Here is a 12,076-nt window from a genome sequence, read left to right as displayed (position 1 = left end):
CAGATACTTAATCAACACAGGGAGACCATAATAAAGTAATCAGTCCCATAGTATAAATACTGCTGACTTACCTCTATCCATTGACGGTTTATCAGCAGCCCTCCTCCACCCCATATCCTCACTTGAGTTCACTTTATAAATAGACGGGGAATGGGGGGTATTCTAGGTTCGAGCCATTCTCGAGCTTGGAGCCCTTCCCCGGACAGCACGCCAAATATGCATACCATACCTCACCTAATTATATGTAAGCGTGAACTCGTGAAACACACAGATACTTATCTTGTAACTAAAATTCAGCGTCAAAATGAAATTAAAATAATTAAATGTATTAGTAATTTCAAGGTTACTTAAATGTAAATATATGACTGTTGAATGACATTAGATGTAACATCCTGGAAATGTCTAGAGTACAGTAATGTCTATGTTTCAGAGATGTTGTCAATCTGATAATAAGAACCTACTGTTTTAGAAAAAGGCTGGTCTTGAGTAGGATCACTGTTTCAAATGGGTGATGGCTGGAGTGTTAGAGGTCTTGTCTGATGGCTTTCAGGACATCAGTTTAAAGAAGCTAAAGGAATAGGCTAGTACAGATTGTTATTGGTGTAGTGAGGGCAGACTCCATAAGTTTAGTGTAGATTTAGACCACCACACTGGACCTGGTTTCGTGTTTGCCTCCCTTTCAAGGTAGTGGTTTAGTTATAAATCTTGCTGCAGGATTTCAGATGGGCAAGTCATTGTGACAAGAAGTAAAGCTCCATTTGAGCCCTGTTGTGAACTATCCTTTCCAAGTCAGAGAACTTCTTGGGGTACAGCAGGGACTTGTTTCAAAGTAGGTCAAAACAAGTTGCTCAATTGGTCATGAGTTCAAAGTCATTAAAGTTTCTTACGGCCCCTGGGGACTAGAACAATAGCTGATCTTTTAAAGCAAGTTGAAGCAGCATAGAGGTCCAGCAGGTGGCAAAGAAAGTTAGGAAACCTGTAGTTGGTCAGCTTTGTGCGTCAAGGACTGTCATCATCTTCCCTCGGGAGAATGGGGGTCTTGTGGCCTCTCTTTTGTTCTTGGAGTTCTCTTGGTTACATGCACAGATGCACCCAGACGCAGTTTGTTAATTTTCTTCATGCACCAAATGTATTTCGTCCTTTACATTCTGGTTTGATAAATAGCTTTGTAAACCAGAATCATATTCTGTTGAATTGCTAATGGGATTGCTAATGGAATTAGAGCTGTAATATGAAAAAGGTTGTTTTTGGAGAACATATTGCTTGTTGTCTGGAGGTCAGAGTGAATGTGCAGTATATCTTGTACCCTCCTCTGTCATCTCTTAAAGGTCAGCAGTGTGATTAACCTCAGGTCAATTACACCCAAGATGCTGCACACAATCCGTTAGAATGCATTAGTTTGGGGATAAGTGCACAAGGCAACCAGTTTTACTGATAGGAGGTGATCCTTCAGTTCCAACTGCAGCTCTGCTAATATGTTGTACATCTCGCCAACTGTCAGTCATTGCTCCCCTGAGCCTTTAGAACAATTTTACGACCAATATTAGTTATTGAAATGAGCCGTAATTAACACAAAACCAATTGAGTTCATTATGGAGTTTATCCCTGTTTATTGCTCTGCAATCAGTTGCTGTTTTCTCACCTCAGGACGGCGGACAGAAGGGAAGAAGTCAAACACAGTAAGTCGACACTACACTTCAGAGCGTGTCAATAAATGGTCCTTCATGCCTTATAACATCTTCGAAATAAGCTACCTCTCATTACAGAAAACACAGCTAGTGCATGTATATCTTCACTAGCGATGGACCAATTGAATGGATACATTGCTTTGCTGTTCAATAAGTCACTGTCGCAGTGGAACGCAGAGACTTGTCATTGGTTATCTGCCCTGATGAGCCTCAGGTGCATGTGCTCAAGGTTCGCAAGCAGAGAGGAATCATGGGATTGATTATGAACTCATTCCAGGGTTGTGTGACTGTCATAACTGCTGTTTTTCTCCGTCATGTCCTGGAATATTCATGAAGCAGAGCTAGGCTATGTCTGAGGAGACCTGCCAGCAGGGAAGAGAAACATTTCTGAGCTTGTAGGGACATGCTTGAGATAGAAAAATTGCGACTTTGAATTGCTTTTTCGTGTATTTGCACGCATTATTGATTTATTGACCTTCTGTCGGGACAAGGTGGTTTGAAGATAGACCAGGGGCAATTTATTCATTCCGGTGAGAGGAAAATGAGCTTAGCTATGCCGTGCTGACCAAACTGAACAATGACTGAGTCTACGGTAGGTGCTGATTAGTGAGAGTGAGCGCTCTTGACGCCATTAGAGTCTCACTAATTAGATGATATGAGGTAGGTTGACACTTCGGATCCTGCTACAGTAGGTTGTTCAATAATAAGAACCTGAAAAACCTCAAAAGTTACAGAAAGCATTTATTTTTTTCTGTATTGATGATGTTAGCAGGACTGAGGGAGCAAATGTAAATCTTTACAAACTGGACATTGATTAAACTCCCGAAGTCCTCTTCAATGTCCTTAACTGTGATGTCATGGCCCCGTTTCAAATGTTTTCCTCTCTAAAGTGGCTCTTAGAGGCTAGATGTGCTCTGAAGCCTCATGCCATACTTTGTGTAGAAAGACTGTGTCTAAGTGTTTTAGAAAGTTGGTCAATACTCTCTTTATAGTGAAGGTGTATTTACTCTAAGACTTTTGTAAAGAAAGAGAGACCTCATGAATTATGCATGTGTATAGAGCTCCCATTTCTGGTCTGAGATATAGGATAGGAAATGGATCCCTTTCTTAAGTAAAGAGTAGGGATACTCCTGGGGCAAGGAACTTTACCTTTGCATTAGTGGGGTTGTCTGCATTGACTTGGACTGAGTGCTAGATCCATGAGTTATTATTTAAACATGTCCATGTCACTCCAATGTAAGCCTATTTTTGGAATAGAGGAGCATGATTTTTCTTCAGAATTTTTGTTTTATTTTATTTTATTTATTTTATTTTTTTTGCAATGAGGCCCATAAACACCAAGCTAACAATGTCAAGCTGTCGTTGAGTGTCTGATGGGCCTAGATTTTGCCATTTGTTCCACACCATTGCCAGTAGTCTGATCACTCTCATGGTTTTTCGGCCAATTGAGCATGTCAAATAAAAGCCTGTCAGTGAGTGAGCACTTTGATTGGGTGTTCAGCTTAGCGAAACAGTGCATGAAAATAACTTAAGTGACAAAAGCAAGTAAACAGGAAAATTTAAAAGGGGTACAAACAATAATGCTTTTCTCATTGTATATTCATTCATAGTCCTAGCTCTTATGGTTTCCTTTTTTGAGTGGTGAATACAGACTACTGCCACCTGCTGTTATGGAGAGTTGACTATGGTTTTTTTTGTGGTATTTTGATGCACAAATGTTTGTACCAGGCACAAATGATGTTAAATGGCACCATAGTCGACTTCCGGTGTCTAGGCCTTTAAATTGCAGAATGAAAGTCTTATAATTTTTAAAACAACAAAGCATCTTGTTGGAAACAATACCCATTTTTTTTGGTTGTGGTAGAATCTTGTTTGAAATCAAGTTTTGCCATTACTAATTGATTTGGGCAATTTTCTTATTGTCACTAGGGTTTGGTACCGAAACCCGGTGCCAATATGGGTTATTTTCTTATTGTCACTAGTAGGGGTGTAACGGTACGCAAAAATCACGGTTTATATATATATATAAAATAAAAAAAGAATAAGAAATAAAATACTGCTGCGAAGTTCTCCACTAAACAAAATACTCTCAGTCTCAAACCAATATCATATAATAAAATATAATGAAAAATACCTGTTTATACCTGCATGACCAATCTCAGCTTGTAGGCCTGCTCATATTTAAAAAAAAAAATATATATAACTTTTCCAAAGTGTAAAGTGCAGCATCAACAGTTTGAGTTTTTAGACCTGCTCAGATTTCGTCGTTGCGTTGGACCTCCCTTTATGTCACCTACAGTAGCAGCAGCGCGCTAGCGCCGCGTCAGGCATGATTCTGGTGTGTAAAAACACAGAAAACGCGAAGCAGCCATCATGTAACTGACACGCAGCAGAAACGCCACGCCCACGTCACGCAACCAGTGTGTCACCGGCCTTAGAATCAGCTGCAGGGCGGGATTTGCGCTGAACGCGGAGACATCCGCCACTTAATATGTTCGCTTGGAAACACGAAAATGTACCTATGTTCCGCACACAAAATATTGCATCCGATCATTTGGTAGACACGTGTACCATACCGAAAGCCCTGTACCGAAATGGTCCTGTACGAATACACGTACCGTTACACCCCTAGTCGCTAGGGTTGGGTACTAAAACCCGGTGCCTATGGAACCGGTATGAACCGAACCAAATCAGAATGCAGATTTCGTTGCCTCATTTCGGTACCTCTTAAATGCCTAAGCAATCAATTAAAATATTTGTCCTGGTTTTCTGAAATGTACACAAGAAGCATGGGCCTTGCTAAGCTTTTTTTAGCGGGGCTATAGCATGTAACTCCATAAACTGTACCCAAATTTGCAATCGCCAATTTTATTCAGATCGTAAAATACATTTATTAGCCTTAGAGTTAAGGGAACCACAACTTGGGAAATGAGAGCATCCAAGGAGCGTATGCAAGCTATGGATTTATTTGTAATGGTCTTTAATGTTATCCATAGTTTTTTGTGGCTTTTTTTTTTTTTTAAGTATCGGTTCAGATACCGTTTAGGAACCGGTACTGTTTTAAAAGTATCGATATGGCACCGGTTTCATAAAAAAAATCGATATCCAATCCTAATTGTCACTCTCTTTCTCTTACAGTTTCATCGTTTCTTTCTCTCTTACGTTCTCCACGTGTTCTCTTTCCATCTCTTTCTCTCTTCGACTCTCTCTGTATTATTAAGAGCAGAGCTGCTGACTTGAGATAAGTGGTCACTCCTAGAGGCATCTGCTGGTGAGGGCACTCTTATTTGGTCAAGATTGATGGTTTGAAACATTTCCCTGAAAGTAGCAGTCAGCATTGCTAGTCTTTAAAATGCTTTTGTCTGATAAGAGCTCCTGCATTAGTGTAGAAGGCAGGGTCCAGTGTTTGTGCCCTTGTAGTGCTTCAAAATGTCTTACCCACTTCATTCATCAGAGTCCTTATAGTTCAGTAGCATTAAAAAAAAATAAAACAATAAAAAAACATCTGGTCATCCAACTTTTACCTCCCCAGTTCAATGATGACTTATTTTATCTGTGCTTCTTTTTTATTTTCGGATAATAAAACTTGCATTACAGAAAATGTTACTGACTGAAAGGGCCGTATACTTTAAGAATCAGTGTCAAGTTGATAGGAACATGTAGAAGAAATGTCATTTTCTGCCCCAGTTTGGTGGATGTGAAGGACAAGGTTTGCCATATCTCGACAGTCTCGGTTGTCTAGTTGTTCTAGCAGCAGATGTTTTTTTACCATTTTGTACATTCGATTGTCATGTGTCGCATGTTTCCTGGTCTTTGATGATGTCATAATGCATAGTTTACACAAACCTGTCACATTTTCACGTTTGGTGTACCTCAGTCTCTCAGTAGATGTCACGTCATGCTTATGCACATCACCCTCAGTCTATTTTTACAGGGATGAGGAGACATATGCGGTATAGAAATAGTTGTACAAACAGCGTGTTGGATGGAGTTTCGCTGAATGGATGTTGGCAGAGCCACGAGCGCTACACAGAAGCTAATAAAAGACAGACTCACCAATCTTTTGACACTATTGAAGTTATTTGCTGTTACTCCGTGTATAGCACTTTAGTTTTCACACTGTCATTTGTGAGCAAAATTATCCAGGCTATTGCTTCGGTGAAGTTTTCAGTAGATTTAGCACTGGCTGTCGAGCAGCACAAGCTTATTCACTTGTGTTGTTTTAAGAAATATGTCCTAGCGCTTGCAATGCATTGTCCAAGCGTTTGCATGCTTGTGAAGAATGTTTGTAAAGCTGTATTCGAACTGTCTACTACTTTTAGATTTGGCCCCCTAGTGGCAGTCAGTTTGTCTGCATATTTACAAAAGTTGATGAAGGGTTTAACCCTTTGTGAGTAGTACGGGTTTGTATTCATGTGTGATTTAGATGAGTGTGTGTTAAAGGCCTGATGGACCAGCTGTGGTGTCTGGCTGTCAGTTTTATGCAGATGAAGAGTTCAGATAGTAATTATCTAAATAATTAGCCTGTCCCAAAGGGAAGTAAGTTTGTTCTACTTCAGGCAATCCTGTCTCTTTGGTCCCTGCTGTCTGTGCGGCATCTGTCCTAATGGCACAGTTCCATATATCTAAAAAAAGAGGCGCCATTTGTTATCTGACTCGATTATTAATCTAATAAATTGGCATTAGGGCACCTAAACACACATCCTGGAAAAAATCCATCAGATGTTTTTTTGTGGTGTGTGTTGGTGAAGTCAGCTGTGTGCCTCTAGTGACCACAAAAAGGAATGCACAAATGTTTTCAAGCATGATTCAACAAACACTTGTCTGCAAATGGACAAAAAAATAAAATGGGAAAAAAATAGTTGAGATTTGATTTTATACTTCAGGAATTGACTGGATCAAGTGGTTTCTATAACAATAAAGGTGCTTGATGTCAGTCAAAAATGAACGTTATTTCAGAGGCATAGCAATTTATTACATTTTGATTATGAAGATAGATAATTCTAACATGTATTCCGGACCTATTTTAGAAGTGACTGCTATTAGTTCTTTATTGGAAAAATGCTGGTGAAATAAGTTAATAACTGAAGAGATACAAGGCACTTATCTCTGCCTATGACTGATGACTATCTAACATCAGTCAGCGTTATTGCTTTAACGAATCCAGTCGATCTGAGATGGTTGGCTGTGGTGCCGCTCTCGTCAGGGCCATATCGCCCAGTTGATGCTGATGATCTCTTATCAATGAGAGAGTTAACAGTGACTAATCACTTTGTGGTTTTCAACAGTATTTTCTGTCATATTGCCACTATTTTAAATAAAGAGAACACCTCTGTGGCTCCAATGGAGGATTACAGTGCTTAAAACAGGCCACAGACTTAAAGGATTCACATTTGGCCTTTATACAAGTCTGGCCTGTCAATACCCCTTAACCTCAGGGATCTGCTGCTTTCATGCCAGGTTGGCCCATATATGAAGTGGTTTAGGCGGATAGTCCTTCAGAATGCCCTATTTTTTATTTTCCCGCTCTCTTGCTCTGTCTTTCCTTTGCACACATACACAGTTTTGGCCTTTTGAGATTTGGGGCATTGCTTTCCAAATTGACTTTTATCAAACTGTCTCAGGGAAGTAGGCTTTGTGGGTGGGCGGCACTCTATTGTTTCCTGCATGTTGTAAAAAATGAAAGAGGTTCGATATATTTTCTGCTATCATCAAAAACCCCTGCCAACCGAAGGCCAAGCTTATTTCTTTCACCCCACGACAATCACGTGTACACAAAAAAGCGAACCAAAAGGGAACCCAAATAATTTGGTTTTCTTTTCTTTTTTTTAATATATTTTTTCATAAAGAAAGGGCCCCTGTTATTGGAACCGATTTACTTGTTATTTATTTAGACATAATTCCCTTAATATTACCCTAAATTCTCTTGACGAATGAATGAATGAATGAATAAGTAAGCTTGATTTGATAAAAAAAATCTAATCTGTTACAGTAATTTATTGAGATTTAATTTATCAAAAGTAATTTATTGTGAAAATAAATGTCATTATAAAATGCCTTGAATTTATTATTATTATTGTTATTATACTTTTTTTTTTTTGAGGTTGTGAACTGCACTTGCATTTGTGAAGGTCACTCACACAGAAACAGACATACACACAAACACAGACATATGATATTGTTTTAAACCAGATTGTTTTTGTGCAAAATTTGATATTGTGGATTAGAGGTCCTGACCCTTTCATTATACTAAGAGGGCCTTAAAATGAGATGGATGCATGAAAAACATATTGTGCTACTTTAAACCTCTTGCATGTCTGTCTCAGTATTATAAATCTGGTGTGTTTAATCTCTTGTTTCATGTATGAGAAAGCATCTTCACTAATATCATCTTAATCTGTGTGGTGACCTAAAAGTAACCGGCTGATTAGAGTAGACGCGGGCTGAAAGTATACAGAACATCTTTAAACTATATACTGTATTGTTGCTTGATGATCTTCTAATGAAATGTTCTAATGAAAAAAAAAAAAAGTATCTGCATGGCATGTTTCAGTGCAGTGGGATTAGCTCATCATGCAATGTTGCCAGATTTTCTCCAAAATGCTGCTTATTGCTTGGAACAGCCTTTCTGTCTAGAATGTGCCTAAAAAGTTGCTTAGGTTGGTATCTCACTCCTTTTTGCAACAGAGGCATTGTTGTCTAAAAAAAATTGAATCTCCTACGATCTTATTATGGTTTACTGTAAATCAAACCTCCTGTCATGAGATCGACCTTGCCTGTCATCCAGAGATGCAAGTATAGATTCTGTTCTCTGACGTTTCATTTTTGCAGGGACAGCGTGATCGCCCCTCTCTAATATTCATCCACAGGGATGAAATCTGCAAGTTCTAGACCGGACTAATTGGCTTGGAGGCAGATTTGCAGGGCAGCGCTGACAGCAGAGGTTTCTCCTGCTCCTTTCATATTGAAGGGACTGGACCCCAGCAGCAGTTCCAGGATTGTTGTAGGCAATGATCTACCTACTGGCTCAACTTGGCAATTAGTTTACGTAAGTTTTATATATTCTACAGCTGGATAGCACTGGTGCTGAAAGTCACCTATGGACTCCCGTCTTTAAAACAACTTCTTTTTATGATTCAAATCTTCATTGCTTCATTTTTTTTCCATAAAAGATTAATTAAATTAATCAAAATTAACCGTCAGCTTCAAATAGACGCTGTTCTTTTGAATTTTCTATTCTTCTAAGTATCCTGAACAAAAAACAAAACAAAACAGAATTATGTTTTCACAAAAATATTAAGCAGCACACATTTTCAATGTTTCTTGAGCAGCAAATCAGCATATTAGAATGATTTCTGAAGGATCATGCGACGCTGAAGATGCTGCAAATTCTAAATTCAGCTTTGCCCTCACAGAAATAATGTTTTTAGTGTTTTAATTTTTATAACTTTTATTTATAAAAATAATATAATAAAGTTAATAAATTAATATTAATATTAATAATAAGGGACATCGAAAACATTAAACCGTCATACCAACACAAACTTTTGAACAGTAGTGTACATATGTCAGAAATATATATTTGGTAGTTGCATCATATCTTCCTCATTTTCAGAGTGTGCATCTTTTTAGGATGTCTAAACAGGATAAAAACCTGAAGCACACATCCTGTTCCATCTCATTGCGTTTTTGTCAAGCTGTTTTGAATACATCCTGTGTGAACACCCACTAAGCCTGTATGTACAATACATCGGGATGAAAATAAACACCAATGTTGTGTTTACTCATGTCTTTACTGTTGCTTGTAAAAAAATAAAAATAAAATAAAAATGAACCTTTGTGGAAAATGTACACTTTTGAAAACAGCAGTTCTATTAAACATTATAGTTAGTGGTGTCATTACTTTAGTTAGTTACTCATAAAGAGCAGAGGCATATGCAAGATGTGCTCATTTATGAATTTAAGATACAAATACACCATGTTGGAATGGATCTGACACCAACTGCCGTTGGATTGAACCTCATCGTCTCAGCAGAATTCTTAAAGAAAGTTTTCTTCTTTCTTTTTTTCTCAGATTCTGCATTCAGCGCAGCTGTGCATGTGTCCGCTTCCATTGGCTCGGTCTAACGCTGTTTGCGTTTCTGTCACATCTGTTTGAACTACATGTAACATTAGAAGCTAGTTCACACAAACACTTCCATCTGTGTTAAATTAGCATAGCAAGCATGACAATACAAAGCTAGCCAAACAGTGTGTGACAGTTCTAAGTATTTGCACACAGCATGGAATCAAGAGGTTACACAGTGTCTTTGCTCTCTCTTTCACACACTCTCACTCTTGTTCTTTCTTTTCTCAGTCTATAAATTCCACAGCACGCTTGACTACACTTTGCATAAGCATATCGTTTCTGGGTAAAGCAGAAGCTTTAACATTGCCATAACGTTAATAGTCTAGTGCAGAGGTTTTCAAACTTTTTAATTCCAAGGTTGCCAAATATGATGACCACCTAAGAAAAATGCATAGTGTTATGCAAAACTATATAACTGGTTTTTATATTGTTACTGTACTGAAGCCAAAACTAAATAATTCCATATTTTCCAGAAAATATTGGCTTTTGTGTGAACGGATTTGATGTTAATGATCTTTGTGACTGAGTTATATACCAAACCATTCATCAGTTCGAAAGTTTGTGGACAGTATGTGTTTTTAATATTATTAAAACATTTATTAAGCAAGCATGCTGTACATTTACCAAAAGCAGTAAATATATTTATAATATTACAAAAGGTTTATATATTTCATATAAATGATGTTCTTTTAAACTTTCTATTATTGGAAAACAGAGAGAGAGAGAAAGAGAGAGAGAGAGAGAGATGTTACTAATATAATATCACAAAATGTTACTAATATAATATCAAACATGTATTTTTACAATTTCTGAATGCTGGATGAATGGCTGCTGAAAATTTTGCTTTGCCATTACAGGAATAAATAACATTTTGGAATATATTTTAAAATATAATACAGTTACATTAAATTAAATCTTACAGTTTTTTTTTTTTTTGTCACATGAATACAGTCTTTTGTGGTGAGCATAAGATAGATTCTTTCAATAATAATAATAAAAAAAAATCACAATAAATATTAAGCTTTCCAGTGTTTTACAGATTCCCCCCCCCCCCCCCCCCCCCCTCAATTAACTGGACTAGGATACTCACAGCATTGTTCGAGATAAGGTTTTTATTTTATATATAGGCCTATGTATTTTTTTTTTTACACCAATTAAATTAAGTTTTTCATGAATATATATATATATATATATATATATATATATATATATATATATATATATATATATATATATATATATATATATATTATTCATTGTCTCCCTGACCCTAAGGATTTCCTAAACATTCTGTTTAGCGTCTGTATCTTTAAGAGTTGTATTTACTGTAAATGAACACTTATGAACTAACCTCCACCCATCAATTAGTTTGAACTATCTCGTTTAGTGTGAAACTGTGGACTATGATATGTTAATGAGCTCATAACAAATGATTCTGGCCCATTTCTGCAGCTTCGTTTGTTTTTAAACATGTAAACTAAGGCAGAAGCTTTGCATTTGGAAAGCTACAGTATGCTTCCATAGCAAGATCAAGGAAAACATATTTCCAGCGTCATGTCCCCTTTAAGACTCTTGACAGAACGCGCGACTGGAGTCCTCATTAGCAAGTCTAACGAGGCCACAACTAGCCCTTTATTTGTTTCTTTTTCTGACATAATATGCCAGTGTCTAAGTAGAACTGAGAAAATGAGCTGCTGTTTACAACCATGGGTTCTGTTCGTATCTAATAAGTGAGTTAAAAAAGAATCATTGCTAACCGGCCAGCTGCCATTATTGTCCATTAAGTGTATTGTGGTCGGTGGTATGGGGCGTCTGAACGCTCCGCCGTATGTAATGAGCAATAATCCTGCCTGGTGTGACGAAAAACGTCCACAGCAGGGCCTGCTCTATTGCAGAAGTTCTCGCTCTAATCAGAGCCAAATATTAAGGGCGAGGAGATTAGTCAAGGTGCAAGGTGCTCTTTAAATAAATAAATAGTGGCAAGAGAACAGAAGAAGCAGAATATATGTGTTAAACAGCAAGAAACAGTACAAGAGAGAGGGTCTCGGGTGGTCAAGCTCTGAAGACCCTGCCCTCATTAGCCGGTGTTATCTGTGTATTGACACTACCACGAGTACCTGAGGGGTTACTGTGTGCGGCTTGGCCCAGGCATTCAAGGCTGCTCCGATGAAATAAGACTTTGAAGTTGATTTTCCATTTGAAGAGCTATCCATCTGGGATTTTATTTATTTCCAATTTCTCTTTTTTCCTCCTCTTTCCT

The 12,076-nt window shown here is 37.8% G+C and overlaps 1 protein-coding gene across 3 annotated transcripts in view; it reads left to right on the top strand.

The window, feature by feature from the left end:
* The window catches only part of pcdh9 (protocadherin 9), a 267,663-nt gene that overhangs the window by 65,994 nt on the left and 189,593 nt on the right, over nt 1-12,076 (top strand). The window lies entirely within an intron of this gene.

The sequence above is a fragment of the Carassius auratus genome, chromosome 6, assembly GCF_003368295.1.
Source record: "Carassius auratus strain Wakin chromosome 6, ASM336829v1, whole genome shotgun sequence".
Lineage (NCBI taxonomy): Eukaryota > Metazoa > Chordata > Actinopteri > Cypriniformes > Cyprinidae > Carassius > Carassius auratus.
This window is presented reverse-complemented; position numbering and strand designations above follow the sequence as displayed.